The following is a 6,000-nucleotide window of genomic DNA, read 5'->3' as shown; positions in this document are numbered from 1 at the left end:
TCTTACCCCCTGTGTATCCCCTACATCATCCATGTTCAGCCCCTCTCCTCTCTTTCCTGGGTTATACCCTCCTCACTAGCCTTCCTCCTCTACTTATAGAACTCAGTTTTTATGTCACTTCCTCCAGGACCTCTTTCCTGACCCAGGAAGTCTCAGTGAGGTGACCTTCTAAGTAACCCCATGAACCAGTCACCCTGTCCTGTAATTCCCTGTTCATTTGTCTGTTTTCTTCTCTCTGCACATTAACAAACTACCAGGGTAGCTCAATGTCATCACAGGGGCCCTTGTGAGAAGGATTTGGCCCAAAAGTCCTAGCTTTGAGGATAAAGGACCTACAAGCAAAGTAATGTGGACAGCTTCTAGAAGCTGGCAGAGGGGCAAGGAAACAGATTCTCTCTCCCAGTGCCTCCAACCCTGCTGATAATTTGATATTAGCCCAATGAGACCCATGTTAGATTTCCAAACTATATACTGTAATATAATAAATTTGTGCTGCTTCAAGCCTCCATATTTGTGGTAATTTGCTATGCAGCAGTGGGAAACGAATACAAAGGGTTATAACCCTTAAACACTACTAGGACCCTCTGCATTTGCCAAGAACCCACTTACCCTTGACTCCTTAACCAGCTGGCTCCAAATCCTTGGCTCTGCAACCTTAACTGTGATTCTGCCTTTGGCCCTTTGATCTTAGTCATATTTTGTCTTGCTGGCATTTGAAACCTGTCTTCCTTAAATAGACTGATTTGTCTAACTCCCTTCATCAGAGTCACTAAGCAGGTTTCCTGCCAGGTCATTCTCCTCATGAGGGGAAAGGGTATTTAGTTTGTCGTAGTCCCAACACTGTTCCTCTCTTTTCCATTTCTTCAGTCCCTGCTGTGTTCCACATTTCTAGCACCTAAATCCTAGACAATGAGGAGAAACTTTCCTCCAAACCATTGGGAAGATCGACCCTCATAAGAGACTGAGAAAGAGCGAATGTCACCTGTGTTTCCTGATGAAAGTACAAACATCTTGGTTAGCTTTCATGACTTCCCTAATCTTGTCCCAATCTACTTGACTGAAGGGACATCTAGATAGTCTTCAACTGGAATGTGCAATTCAATCACAGTGGTGCCTTAAGATATTTTTTATTTCATGGTTTTTTAACTCATATCCATCATCTAACAAATATTTACCAAGTGCTTTTCTAATACCTGTTTTGGGCATGGGAAATGGTACAAAAAAGTAAGACTGAATAAAATGAGTAAAATAATGGTTATGCTATTAAAGAACTCACATCCTAATGAAGGACATTAAAATATGTCTGCAAAAGTTCAGTCAGTTCTCACAGTGAATGAGAGGGATACATCTGAGAGCTCAGTGGAAGGAGGGACCTATCTTGTCTTCTTTGTGATTCCTTCCTCCACTTAGAAGAATCTGTACTTTCAAGGAAAGAGCTCAGAGCTCAGGAGCTAGAAACCTGGATTTCAACCCCAATTCTATAATTAATTTCTTGGTGAATTAGGTGAATTGCTGAGTACTTATTCATGAAGGAAAAAAAATGGGATGGATAATACTCATAGAATAGGGAGTAGCAGAAGTGAGAATTAATAATGCTCTGTAATCTTAAAAAGAACGTGCCACTCCAAAATATGCCACTTTGGCCTAAGGATTATGTTTTTGCTGAAGGCAGTTAAGACACAACAAACACATAAGGAACTTTTTTCCTTCCCTCTTTTGGTTTAAACACAGGACATAAATTTCCCTTTGTGGAGGTGCTCCCCCTCTCCTCTCCTGTGCCAGAAAGAGAACAACCAGCGACAGAAAGTCAATAGAGAGATGAATCTGCCCAAACAAACCTTTCTAAAATAACCTTACCTCCATTAGTTCTCTCCATGTTTACCTTCCCATAGTTTGCCAACCCTAGATACCCAAACTCCTTTTCCCTTATCTTCTCACTTCCCTGCAATTGATTGCCCTTTGTTAAAATGGTAGATAGACCCCAGGGTAAGCCACTTCTTTAGGCCCTCCCTTATTTTCTATGAAGGCTTCAGTGAGCATAAACAGTAAAATACTGCCATCAGGGATGCCTGGGTGGCTCAGTTGGTTGAGCTGCTGCCTTCAGCTCAGGTTGTGATCCTGGGGTCCTGGGATGGAATCCCACATCGGGCTCCTTGCTCAGCGGGGAGCCTGCTTCTCTCTCTGCCTCTGCCTGCCACTCTTCCTGCTTGTGCGCTCTCTCTCTGACAAATAAATAAATAAGATCTTTAAAATACTGACATCAAATAAAATTTGTATGCTTTTTTTCCTGTTAACCTGTCTTTTGTCAGTTTCATTCACGGGTCTCAGTCACAGAACATAAAAGGGTAGAGGAAAGACTTTTCTCCTTCCCTATACTCATTCAAATAAACCTATTGTTTATGGCTGGGGCCATATGCCACTTTACCCCCTTTTTTTATACATATAGTGTAAATTTTTAGTGGTCATCATTAAGGACTTTTTCTCACATAAACTGTTTTACATAAATGTACCTGTCAATGAATTACTGTCAAATGAACAATTTGAACCCTCTCTAGACTCAAAAACAGAACAGACCGCTGGAGCTCTATGTACACCTCATATAAACCCTTTTAATGTGCTGCCATATTAAATTGTACAAATTTTAAAGACAGGCATATTAGCCAAGATTCTTATGTTGGAAATAATAAAACTCAAATTAACCTAGTTTAAACAGAAGATGACAAGCTGCACACAGAATCAAGTGGTGGGAAGTATGGGGATGGAGCTGGACTTGGGGAGACCTGGGATGAAAACACTATCATTCTCTCACCTCCTCTTCTCTCCTTGCTTTCCTCCTTCTCTGTTCCTCTCTGCATCATAGCTTCACTGTTTCAAGATGCTTCCCCCTAAGGCTTCTTTCTTTATAGTCTCAGACCAAAAACGAAATTCTCTTTCCTTGAGTTAAAAAGAGAAACATTCTCGGGTGCCCTGCTGGCTCAGTCAGAAAAGCATGAGAACTCTTGATCTCAGGGTTCTGGGGTCAAGCCCCAGATTAGGTGTAGAGATTAAATAAACTTAGAAGAGAAAAGGAAAGGAAGGAAAAGGAAAGGAAAGACAAGACAAGCATCCTGGTAAAGGCTTATTATCTGGCTGACTTGAGTTACATGCTCACTCCTGGGGTCAAAGTAGGGAGTTTGTTACCAGAAGAAGGATGAGGCAAGAGAAAGTTACTGTTATAGGAAAACAGTAGCCACAACCCTGGGACCATTTCCTGTTCAATTGCCCAAATGTTCATTATTTTCCCTATAGAGAAGGCAATCCTCTTTAATGTGGCAAGAGTGCTGTTATCCTGAAGGAAGCCAGAGATGAGGACCATGTTTAATATAAAAATATCAGAGGACTGATTTTTGAGGACAGAATAGCTTTTGTTCTTCAGACTGTCCCATTGGCCAGCTCTCTGTAACTCAGGTTGGAGTCTAGAGAAGGGTCGCTTTGCTCAGCAAAGTTGACATTTGGGGCCAGATACTCCATGTTGTGGGGGGCTGTCCTGCAGAAGATTCAGCCACGTACCTGGATTTGCTCTCTAGACGACGGTAGCACCCTTCCTCTCCAGACATAAAAAAATGGTAATGTGTACAGACATTACATCCTCTGAGAGACAAGATTGCCTTTGGCTAAGAACAATTGGTCTGGAAGAAAGGAGCTATGGGGAAAAAAAAACCAAAACAAGTAAGTGAAGAGGAAAGAGCTGATGTCCAGGGCACCAGTGGGAGCAGCACTACTGTGTGTTACCAAGGATGTGTTGGGTAGGTTAGCAGAGCTCCTTGGCGAAACACCTCTGAGACTACTTGAAGTGTGGTGGCTCGTTTCTGTTAAGCAGACAGGCAGAACCTGAAGAAATATTTTTGTTATTTTTGACAGTTTTATGACCTATTTTACCTTTGGGTTAAGGTGACTGAGAAACAGTAACGTTTGAATGAAAGGATGATGTTAATGAATAAAATTAACAATTTTTTTTTTTCTTAATGGCAGGCTTAAATTCATACATTACTCCCGTGGAATTAGAATTTTAGAAGTGTCAGTTATATTAGTCTACATTACGCTGCTGTAAAATACTGATGAATTTCCTGTGAAAATTGATCCCACACAGATCGTTCTAAGATTAGAAATTAAAATTCTCATGTATTGCCAAGTGTTCAATTTAAATGCCATGGTAAGTGGCCTAAAGATGAGAGGATGATTGAAACAGGGTCCCTGAGATAGCTTTCCATGCAGTAGGTTACTCAACACTTTTTGTAAGAATTTATATCATTTATGATGACGTGGATGGAACTAGAGGGTATCATGCTTAGTGAAATAAGTCAATCGGAGAAAGACAATTATTATATGATCTCCCTGATATGAGGAAGTGGAGATGCAACATGGGGGGTTGGGGGGTAGGAGAAGAATAAATGAAACAAGATGGGATTGGGAGGGAGACAAACCATAAGTGACTCTTAATCTCACAAAACAAACTGAGGGTTGCTGGGGAGAAGAGGGTAGGAAGAGGGGGGTGGGGTTATGGACATTGGGGAGGGTATGTGCTATGGTGAGTGCTGTGAAGTGTGTAAACCTGGCGATTCAGAGACCTGTACCCCTGGGGATAAAAATACATTATATGTTTATAAAAAATAAAAAATAAATAAGGAAAAAAAAGAATTTATATAATTTAGAAGAACTTTCATTATTTTGCCTTAAAATAACAATTCTCATTCAACCTGAATGTGGTTTGCAGCAGTAATGGAGCAGAAGAGAAGATAATAAAAGGAGAAGATGAAATTCTTTAGATAGGTCTCCATTTAAAAGTTAAAGATCATGAACAGCTCTTGTTTTAACCTGTGCAGCATCCCTTGCCCCTTGTTAAGGTAAGTCACTTACTTTATGTCACTGCTCCTTTCAGGAACTACTACTTCCCCTCCCATTCCATGTGGTCCTGTCCTCCCCTCACCCCACCTATAGACCATGTAGCAATGATGGGCTCAGAACCTGGCCTGGGCGGATTAGACTGCCCTGGCAATTTGCATCTTGAATGGAGTGATGTTCCTTAGTTTGGCTATTGTGGACATTGCTGCTATAAACACTTGGGTGCAAAGAAGATGTCAGATATATAGATATAGATATAGATATAGACATTATATATATATATATATATATATATATATATATATATATAATGGAATACTTTGCAGCCATCAAAAAACCTGTAATCTTGCCATTTGTGAGGATGTGGATGGAACCAGAGGGTATTATGCTCAGTGAAGTAAGTCAATCAGAGAAAGACAATTATCACTGATCTCTCAGATATAAGGAATTTGAAAGACAGGGTGGAGGGTGGTGGTGGGTAGGGAGGGAAAAATGAAACAAAATGGGATCTGGAGGGAGACAAGCCATAAGAGATTCAATCTCAGGAAGCAAAATGAGGGTTGCTGGGGGGGTGGGAGGGTGAGGGATAGGGTGGCTGGGTTATGGACATTGGAAAGGGTATGTGCTACAGTTAGTGCTGTGAATTGTGTCAGACTGATGATTCACAGACCTGTACCCTTGAAGCAAATAATACATTATATGCTAATAAAATAATAAATAAATAAATAAATAAATAAATAAATAAATAAATATTTTTTTAAAAATGGAGTGATGTTATTTGAGTTCCCAGTCCTTCTCAAAGATGGGCTATTTGGGTTTTCCCTCCCAGCCCTTGAGTTCTCTGAGCCACTGCTATCCTTCTAATAAAGTATATTCTTTCTCAAGTGATTCAGAATTAGGTTCTGCCACTTAGAAGCTAAGGGAACTGTAACTGGTAGAGGAGACTCCAACCCAAATATTGTGACTGGTTTGTCACTATGCCTAAAGAGAAAGAGAGGGAGAGTAAGCAGAGAGTATAGCATCAGAGCTGGATCTGTTCTGGCCATGTGTTAGAAGTAGAGGATCCACTGACAAGTGTTTTCATTTGTTTGTTTGTTTTAAGATTGTATTTATTTATTT

The sequence above is a fragment of the Meles meles genome, chromosome 5 (genome assembly GCF_922984935.1).
Source record: "Meles meles chromosome 5, mMelMel3.1 paternal haplotype, whole genome shotgun sequence".
NCBI classification, from domain to species: domain Eukaryota; kingdom Metazoa; phylum Chordata; class Mammalia; order Carnivora; family Mustelidae; genus Meles; species Meles meles.
The sequence above is the reverse complement of the archived record's forward strand: the minus strand, read 5'-3'. Positions refer to the sequence as shown.